Source organism: Panicum hallii, chromosome 5, assembly GCF_002211085.1.
Source record: "Panicum hallii strain FIL2 chromosome 5, PHallii_v3.1, whole genome shotgun sequence".
Classification (NCBI taxonomy): Eukaryota; Viridiplantae; Streptophyta; class Magnoliopsida; order Poales; family Poaceae; genus Panicum; species Panicum hallii.
The window spans coordinates 3733168-3743953 of NC_038046.1; positions in this window are offsets into that span (position 1 = coordinate 3733168).

Consider the following 10786-nt stretch of genomic DNA (forward strand, 5'->3'; position numbering starts at 1 on the left):
TGTCCTCTGCTCCTTCACAAAGTCTTCTGGGTGCGCTTGGAGGGGGTCGTTTCTATTTAAAACATTGCAAGCAGTCAGAAGCCTGAACTTTATCAAAAAGTCAGATTATCTGAAATCACTTTCCAAGCACACATTGTTATCGATGAGATGAGAAATTTAAATTTCACCGTTATTAATTAACAACCTATTCCCGACAGATTTGATGGGGATTGTTGTCGAAGTAGTCTAGGAAAACATGGTCCACCCTCCCAGCCAACTGAAATCCAATGAGCCATGGTAAGAAAACAAAACAGTAAAATTCATAGTTGTAGACCTGAACTTCTCACCACAATAGCATCTTTAAATGTGATTGACAGCAAGTTGCAGAAGTTTCATTTTATCAAACAAAATAGTAAGACACCACTAGTCTAATCGGAATTAGCATCCTCAATCACTAATGAAACAACATTGCTTCCATGGTAAGAAATTCTTTGCAATTGTAGAACTGATAAGTTTTTACTAGCATCGACAGTCCTAAGTGCAATCAGGGAAGAAAGAATAATTTCTATGAGAACACAACTAATCCTCATCAAAAACCCTCTTATACAAACATTAAAAATATTAACAGAGGTGCGCTGCCCATTTTTGCTTTTTTCTTCTAATATTGCTCAAACGCATCACTTCACACCTCGTTTTATCTCCAATTAGAGTTAATTCTCACCTACGCAGAACAATCTATTATCTTTGCATGCAATTAACCAAAACCAACCACCAACGATGCGCTCGAATCATCGCAAAATCAATTCACTCATCGTCTTCGCGCCAAGCAAATCAACAGCACAGCTCAGCACCGCACGGAACGCGGAACGCCGAAGCTCAGCAGCGCACGGATGGAATCAGTTCACATTGGATGGAATCCGAAGCTCAGCAGCGCACGGAGCGCGGCAACGGCGCCAGCGACGTCCCACGCGGCGCAATAGTGCAGGATGAGAAAGAGCACCGCGGCCAGGGAGGCCATCGACGCCCGCCGCCATGGCGCGTACCCGGGCTGCGCCGTGGCCCACCGGCCACCGGAACCAAGAAACGCGAGAGGGAGAGAAGAGGAGAAGGCGTCGGCTTACTGGCGAGAAAAGGCGGTGGAGACTGCGGACGAAGGATGGGAGGTGGTCGCCGTCCCCGTCGGGGATGTGCCGCGCCGTCCACCGCCCGCGCCACCGGCTCCGCGTGACCGCGAGTGGGCAGCAATCGATCCGTAGGGTTTGAGGTAGGGTTTCGTTCCGGGCCGTGGAAAGGAGGGAAGCCCATTCCGGGCCCGTTTCATTTCCCGGTCTGGTCGAAACGAACGACCATTATTTCAAAACGGGCCGATTCAATCCGGGTGGAACGAGGCCGGGAACAAGCCGATCCGGCCTAAACGAACGAGGCCTTAACCTATGACAGAGTCCTTTTCTTTTCATAGTTGTCAATTATCACACTGGCTGTCAAAGTTGAGTTTGAGCAACGAGCATTCAGGTTCCAAGTACACTTACTCAGAAGGGAGGGAGAATATTACGTTCGAGAAAAATTGATATGCATCAACGGTCTCCTGCTTTAGACTCTGAAAAGCCGAAAGCAGCAGAGTTCAGCGAGTCAGCAACTGAGCCAACCTAGTTCAAAAAAAAAAAGCAACTGAGCCAACCGCTGAGACTGGGCCGGCAAGAGTTGTGGTCGGCCCGAAAAGGAAGGAGCCGCCGAAAAGGAACCGGCGGGCCACGACGAGTTGAAGTCAGCCAAGGCCCAATAGAAATGTGTGCGGACGGCCCAAACCTCTGTTGTATTCGAATTCGAAACAAATCCTTAGCTTGCTTTCGTCTTGCACGCAGTGGCGCGCGCGTCTCCTATCGGCACATGTCAGTCCATGGGCCCCACTTTGTCAGATGCATGCCCCTTGGTGTCTGCCACGGCGGGGTGCTGTGTGGCGGTGCGGCCCTGGTCTACCGTGGACCGTTACACTAGTTCACGTACTCCGGGTCCATGGGATCGGCGGCGGCTCGTGGGTGATCCTGTGAGGCAAGGCTTTATGTGGTCTTCGTGCTCGTGCTCACTGCTCAGTAGCTGTTCGATGAAATGAATGTGCAAGAGCTGTTTGCCGGTTTGCCGCTGGCTCTCACATGCACACCACCAGCACTCATGCCCGAGGAGCTCGCGGATGGCATGGCTCCGACCGCGCCGCCGCCGCGTATGGCATGGCTCCGGACGCCACGCCGCTGCGACCTCGACGGCGGCCTGCTCCCCTCGGACAGCAAAATCGATGGTCGCAGGGGCGCGCCGCCGGAGGGTCCCCGGACGCACGCCCACGGTTCCATCCTCGCCTGCACCAGCACACACACCCACGCACCGGCGGCCCATCGAAGCGCCACCATGCCGCCACACCTGCAAGTTTGGCCTCGCCATGGGCACAAGATGCGCAGCACAAGCACACGGCCACCCACGCCGGTGGCACCGAGACTGCATCCGCCGTCGCACCGCTACCGATCGCCGCCGCAGGTCTCCTCCTCCTCCTCCCCCCCATCCAACCGCCACCCGCCCACCCCCTTGCCTTCCCGTCCCTTCCTTAACCGAATCATAGCGGAAACTCCCGCGGTGAATCCCGGCCACCTCCTCAAATTTCCAAATATCAATTTATCCTCCTAGCGCTTCCCTCCCCTCCATTCTCCTCCCCGGCTCCCCTCCCCTCTCCCTCCGCAGTCGGCACCGAATCCTCCTAGCCTCCCCTCCCCGGCTCCCCTCCCCTCCCTTCCCTTCCCCTCCCCGGCTCCCCTCCCCTCTGCGTCAGCACTGAATCATTCCAATCCCCACCGAAATAACCAGACAACCAGTTCTTTGGAACCCCCAAAACCCAAGAAACAATGTCGGGGACGCCTCTCCTCCAGCCCCACCCCCACGACGAGGGGGAGTCGGCCGTCATCGCGGCGACCGCTGCCGACGGGGAGAATCAGCGCGGAGAGGCGGGGCGCGATCGGGTCAGAGGACAAGCCAAGAACCGTCCAGTATTGCCGACACAGAGGAGGCGTCCCATGCCAAGGATTTGGCCGCCGCGGCGCGCGCATTCATGGAGGAGCTGCGTATCAGCGGCAGCCGCAACGACCTGCTCGTCTCCACCAAGATGGTCGCCAGTACTGCTGCCGCGTACGCCGACTCCAGGGACGATCCGAAAGCGGCAACTGATCTGGCTGACGCGCTCTACATCTTGAACAAGCTTGTCGCTGAAACGAAGCCGAAGATCACCGATAAGCTTAATGAAGTTCTTCACGGATCAACTCGAGTTCTTCCAGATCGGCACCATCTGTGTTGCTCTTCAAACTTGAAGGCAAGACAAGAAGACAAGAAGATGATGAAGTCAAGGACATTGCAAGGCAGACCACTCAATGCCAAATCGCTTGCCCAGGCTGCCGCAGTTCTTGCTGGCGAGGTGCGGGATACTGAGTTGGCCGATGCTGCCAAGGCGTTCGCCGGTGAAGCTCGGAAGTTCGCGCAGAAAACAGGTAACCGGAGTGCTCGGGGATGGTTTATTCTTTTGGCGGAGAATCTTGGCTCTAGAAAACTCCTGCAAATCTGTACCTTTTATCCCTAGGGCGCGGGAAGGTTTTCTGAACCCCAATAGTAGTTGTCACGCTTATTCATATACCACTTCTCTTCTTTTGCAGGCCTTTGTGGTTACCTGTGCCATCATGGTCAGGTATGCCTGGTTCTCTTTGCCCGATTGCGTGTTCAAGGGTGGCCTGTGGCCCTGTGCGCAGAGGTGTGAATTGTGATTAGTGTTCCTCTTACGGCCTTACCAATCGCATGCTGCAGAGGGAGGACAGGAGGTCAGATATGGTCGGCCTCGCGCTGTGCGGATCGTTGACGTTGATCACGTACCTGGGACCGGAGACTGTTGCGGAGAGGGTGAAGATTCTACCGCCATGCTACCAAGCCTATTTTCACATTGGCTTCTGCTTATGGTGGACATTGCAAGCCGCCGGCGTGCCCTTTAGTGCCTACGAACGATCTCTTCTAGAGCTTCGATGTGCACAGATCATCTGCCGGCTCGGCATGCTAGGTACGGTTCCTATTTGCTTGGCCATGCATTCCAATTCAGCACTATCTCTCGGTGTAGGTCATTTTGAGGATCCTCTATGTCGTTCTTGCAGGCGTGAATGGATTAACCATAGTCTTCGTGTACTTGGCTTTGGGAATCCACAACAAATCTTGCCTCTATTTTTGCTGTGTGTTGCCTCATTGGTCCACTTTGGCTCTTTTTTGCTGGTACGCCTCTTGAATCATGCAATTACACAGGCAAATGTTTTTTATCTGGCCTTGTGTTCATAGTTACAATCGTTGGAATTTGCAATGCAGGCTCTTTGCCGAGGTGATCTGAGCAAATAGATTTTGCACGAAAGAAGCTGTACAAACAACTAACCGATTGCAACGCAGTTGATGACCTTAAGCCGGAAGGGCAGAGTAGTAATACAAGCACTTGCAGCAAATTTGTGGAATACTGTCTGTAATTTCAGAACGGTTAAATTTGTATGAACATATGATGGTCGCGATGTGCTTCTGCCATTTTGGTACTCATGGACTCCTATTATTCTTTGCTCTCGTCAGTGAGCCTAGGATTCCTAGGCAATGGAGAACGGCACCCCTGTTTGCTTGAGTTTTGCACTCTATTGTGTAGTGTATAATAACATGTAAGAGAGACTTCATACCATTTTAGGCTTTAAGCCAGGGAGAAACAGACAATGTACTCCATTGTCTTTGTTAGGCTGAACCTTCAATTGATGCAGAATTGGATTGAAATAAGAGAGGAAGAACAGCAGGTTAAGGAAGGAGACAGCTTGGGGAATGTCCAAGCACACCTGCAGCTCTATTTGTGTTTGCACAGAACACTAGCATGAGCATTAATTTACAATCTTATGTCAGCAGGTTAATCTTGTATCCAGCTTGCTGTGCTTACGCCTTACGGATGGTAATGTTACCTGGTTAAACTTAATAAATCATTTCCCCCTCTCAGAAAAAAATAAGGAAACATTTGGACAGAGCAGGACTAAGCATTGCAGTTCACAAATAGCACTAGTATTAATCTGTCAGTAGTTCTACAAAATCATGAGACTGGTATTCAGAAACTTTCCGGATCATTTTTTCCAAATAGTTGTACAATCGTCTGAAGCACTGAACAGGAATGAACTAGTCAAACCATTTTATTTCCCAAGACATATTTAACCTTGTACAAACCCTGCTCAGAACTGCCTTTGCAAAGTTGCATTGTATAAGAAGGTCCGTTGGTGCTTCCTGATCTTGATCGCATAAGCAAGACACTGCCTCATGTTCCCATCCCCTGTTTATATAGTTGTCTTCTGTCAGGATCTTTGGTGCATTGCAATTCCAAGGAGAATCAGGTACTTTCGATCCAACCTGCACTCTCGAAACTCCAAAGGTATCTAGAGTTGAAAGGTTGTATGGATCCAGCTATGTGAAGTCGTTTTTAAGCACCAAACGACAAAGCTAAGCATGTGTCCATCCAAAATAGGATGTATAAGTGCATAAATTTGTAGGCTGGTGGTTTTATTTCTTGCAAGAAAAAAACTGCACCCAAGTGCCTGCATAGGTGGTATTATCCAGAAGGCACAACGACCTAAAGAAAGTAGCGCATAATAACCAAAGGATGCCATCCAGTGTGATGTTTATCTGCAAGCATATAACCATTGTGTTCACTGTTTAACGGTTTAGACATTATACAAAACGGTTTTCTGCACAACCAGAAAAAAAGTTTATTAAGTCTGCAGGACAAATCATATAGCACAAAACACAACCAGATCTTGGATGAGCTAAAAAAATAGTTATGCAAGGCAGCCATTTAAGGACTGACATGCCCATCGTCTGAACTTTAGGAATATTTTAGACTTTAAATAAGTATATGCATGGCATGAGTTCATGACTAAGTCCAGCCCTACAGATTGTACATGTAACAATAGAAGCTTTATATAAGACAATGAGGAGGAACCATTATTATGACTGTAAGTCCACCAACCATAGGAATGTGTTCCTTTGGACAGCATATCAGAAACTATTTGACAGTTTATATAAGACAATGAGGAAGAAGCATTATTATGTTGAGCGATAGGAACAAAGATTGTGCTCCAGTGGTAAGCAATGTTTCAGCAAAGGAAATTAATACATCGTCTTTCACTATAGACCAAACCAAACATCCACACAATGTGCATTGGCTCGGGAAAATAACCCCCTTCTCCCTCCTCAGGCTCGTTTCCTCCCTGAGCATTACTGGTATGTTCTGGTCTCCTAGACCTGGGAAGTATCCAATTCCTATCACAATAAGAGCTAAAGCAACAAGCACTAAAAATTGGCAGAGATCTTTTATGTTAGGGTCGTGGTACACAAAGCGCGACACAAACAAATAGACTAGCAGTCCGATGCCCAGGACGGTCGTGAAACACTGCAGGAGCATAAGAAACAAGCTAGTGAGCACAGAGGAGGTGTTCAAAATTGAGGGACGGTAAAGGGAAAGGGGCTAGCTAGCTTTGGAACCCTGAATGCGATATCCAGGGGGTGGTAGCGGCGCGTGTCCGTGAGGGGCGGAGGGACGCCCGCTCCTTCCTCCATCTTGCGGCAGGCGAGGTCGTCCCCGGCCGACGCGGCGGCGAGCAATGGCTGGTGAGGGTTGCCATGCCGCTGCTGCGATCGCCTGGCCTTCCTTGTTGAGCATCAAGACGACGCATCCGGAGCACGCGGCCGACATGATGAGCCTGTGAGCCGGCGCACGGGATATCGACCGGGGGGGGGGGGGGGGGGGCGGACCCTAAAAGTTTACCGAGGAGGTGAAGGTGACGCGGGGGAGTTCGATCGAAGAAGGCCGTCCGTGTTAGAGAGTAATAAGTATATGTACGTTTGTCCTGCCGTGTCCAACTCTGAAACAAAACAAAAGAAAAAAAAAAGAAGCTCAGGTAGGTCAGGCTTGTGGTGTCGTGTCGTACGTGCTTAGGACTATGAACGAACTAACCCGTTTCAAGCGTGACTGCAGACCCGCAGGGTGCAGACAGCAGATCGACCTACACCTGCAGAACACTGCTATAAATTAGCAACCACTAACCCCAATCAGTTTAGGCCATGACATTCTGCACACACTGATGCATGGTCCCGGCGGCGGGAGCGTTGGGCATCGAACGCGTCGCGCGTGGTGGCCGGCCGGCCTGCCGGAGAGCCTGGGATGGGAGCCCGCAGATAGACCGACCGACAAGACAGTCTGGCCCAAGAACACAGCTACTGGCCCTGTAAGGCCCTTGGGCCCAATAAAAGCAGAAAAGGCGGCCCAGGCAAGAACTCGCGAACCGGACTTCCTAGGCATCCCTGTTAATGAAAAAACATGCTCAGGTACGGTGCAACAGAGATAAATTTTGGATGGCAACTTATGGCTCGAATCTCTCAAACCTCTCCATGAGCTCTGCCGGCCGCTAGGCGGTGGTCACTCATCTCTGCACACTGCACCCGTAAGCGATCGATTCAATTCAGACCCACGTCGAGATTTGCAGCACCGGCAAGTGCCTGCCGCTTTAAGAAATCGAGTTTCCATGTTGCTTTCACAGCCTGTGTTTCCACAAGAGTAAGAAGATCCCTTACGATGGCGGTGCCTGCAGGGATCAGGTGTTCAGCCTGCGGTATATATGCAGAAGCACATCGTCTAATCGACCGCATAATGTTCAGAGACCATGCCAAGCTTACTGTCGCGGTAGTTGGCATTGCAAGAGTAACAAGTTTCAGGCATTCGGAGAGATGCAGCCGGCCGTGGCAGAAGCTTCCGACCGGCATCTCGCTCGCTACCGCTCAGACTCAGAGCTAGGCAAGGGAACGAAATCATCCGAAACGACATGCATATAAGAATCCCCAGAGCATTGCTGATATGATCAACATTTCCTCAAAACATTCGATTAGAGAGGTCAGGCATCCAGCTCTACGTCTCATCACAGAATTTGGCTAGAGTCGACAAGTATCCTGTTGCTATCGCACCAAGGGCCAAAGCAGCAAGCACTAGCGTTTGGCAGGGGTGTTGCATATTAGGGTCGTGGTAGACGAACCGCGACAGCAAAACATATGCCAGCATGGCGATGCCCAGGACAGTCGATCGCGAAACACTGCATGCAGGAGCAAAAGAAACGGTGTGAGCACAAGGAAAGTGTGGCCCGAGAATTGAACATCCATCCATATTCCATGGGATTTAGAGAGTTTAGATGCATGGGATCGAGGGACGGTGAAGTGAGATTAAGGAGCTAGCTGATACACTGAAGGCGATGTTCATGAAGTTCCAGGCGGCGTCGCTCATGTCCTCGACGACGTGCCCTCCTTCCTCCATCTTGCGGTAGGCGAGGTCCCCGGCCGACAACGCTGCCGCCTGGTGCCGCTGCTGCGATCGTCTGGCGTTGTGGAGCATCATGTGGATGCCGCCGGCGCACGCGGCCGACATGGAGCCCGTGGGCCGGCCGGCCGGCGCACAGATCGACGGTGAAATTAACCTAAGATCGGCGACGGCGAGGGCAAAATCCCTGGAGGAGGCGACGCGGGGGAGTTGGGAAAGCCCTCGTCCGAGTTCAAGATTATATCTGTACGCTTGTTGTTTGTATGTATGGTGTCGTGTCCGTGTTTGATTAGGAGCAGGAACATTGATTGTGCTCAGGCAATCGGACTTCTACTCGTCAGTCAGCAGTGTTGTTGCAACGAGGCCTAGCTAGGTGCAAGCGTGCAAGGGGCCGTTTGAAGGGAGCTAAAGTTGAACGCTAAATTTTAGCACATACTAACACTATTTTTGCTAAAGTTTTTAAGTTTTGGTTAAAGTTGAACCCATTCTATTAGCACTCCCGTTTAGATGCAATATGCTAAATTTTAGCACTTTAGGATATTAGCACTTGGATCAAACATTCTAAGGGTGGTATATTGATGGGCTCCCGCGGCGAAGTGCAACGAGATGCGTGAGCCCACTGCCATACAGCCAGGCCCAGCAAGACAGCTATGGTCCACAGTGGGTACTGTAAGGTCTACGGCTCATTTCAAGGCGGCCCAGGCAAGAACACACAAGCGAGGCTTGTTCCCTTGGTCTCACAGAAATTTCTTATGCCATTCTATCGCTCCAATTTGTGAAACCTCCATGAGTTCTGCTGCTAGGCAGTGTGTCCCTCATCTGTGCATATTGTCCCTGTAGGCGATCAATTCAGTCCGCGGCCACGTCGAGATTTGCAGCACAAGCAAGTGTCCGATAACTTCCCTGGTGTAATCTTAGGTTCTGAACAATTTTTCAGAAATTCAGTTTCTGATGTTGCTTTCACATCCTGCTTTTCTAGAAGAGTAGAAGCTTCCTTCCAAATTCCGATGGCGGTGTCTGCAGGATCAGAAGAACCGTGAGCTCTGCAACTAAGTTAGCATACATGTGCAGAAGCACACTGTCTAATCGGTTGCATAATGTTTAGAGACTATGCCAAGCTTACTGTCGCGGTAGTCAGCCATTGCAAGTTTCAGGCATTTTAGAGAAATGCAGTTGACCCTGGTAGAAGCTGCTCTGGCGATCTGGCCGCCGCGGTGGTGAGTACCCCTCAATGTGTCACTGTATCTGCTCTCCTTCAAGATGTCGATACCATCCTCTCGTTTTGCCATTCTCGGGCATCCGGTTGCTTCGAGATTGCACTCTTTTGCTTTGGGCGTGGAGACAAGAAGCTGGTGAGGTCACGAGGCCTGCACTCACACTGTAACGTGATCAGACGCGCATATTGGCGGAGTGCGCAGCTGGCACATCAATGGCCGAAGCCGCTGTCGCCTTCTCTAAGGTTGTTCATAACTTCGTCTCCGTGAAAGATAAGAAAACTGAGATCATCCATTCATAATTATGCAAAGCCGGAAACATTTTGTGCATTGCTACCTCGAGAGTCTAAGTTCGAGCTGATCGCTACAGCCGTAAGATTGTCTGAAGATTGCTCGGAGTACCGTCGGATTGGACTCCGCCACGCCGGATGTTGGGCCTCTTGGCTGGAGAGGTTATGGGTAGCCATCTCAGGCCCGGAGCCAATCACCAGAGCCCGTCGGAGTGCCAGGTAAGCAGTTTGTTCAAGTTCTTTACTGCATTTGTTTGAATCGATCACAATTCATATGGATGGACATCACTTTCTGCAGAAAATGCTCATTGACAAGCGCCAGGTTCTATTCGGGATCGCCCTTATGGCGCCAGTGTCGTGCTTATCTCCGCATTAGCCACCAAAATCTTCCCCGCTGAGTATGCTCTATAGATAGGAGGTACCACCGCCATCGTCTGGATCACTGTCAGCGATGGTGTGGTAAGATTTTTATGTGATGCCGTGCAGGTAAAAGTTGAGCAATTAAGGTTCTTTTAAAAGTGATTGAGATAACATCACATGACTTGACCAGATCTTTTCTAGATATCATTTAAGTGATTAATGGGTGTATTCACATGTTTCGTTTCTTATGCCTTGTTTACCATCTTGACGACTCTGGTTCAATGTATTCACAAGTAGGGATAGAGACATCTGCTGATGAGTGTGAGACAATTGCTCCTACCACTTAACTTACAAAAAGTGTGTATTTTTTATTCTCAGTTACTCCCTCGCTATAAGATTAGCATATATGTGTTCATGTACAATATGTGAAACTAAAAAAATGTATGTAATCTAAAAGTTATATGGAATTCCAATATTCTTTCTATGTAAATTTCCCACATTTACACAGTTTTTATGCCATTGAAATATTATTTTTCAAGTAGTTTTGCATATATCCC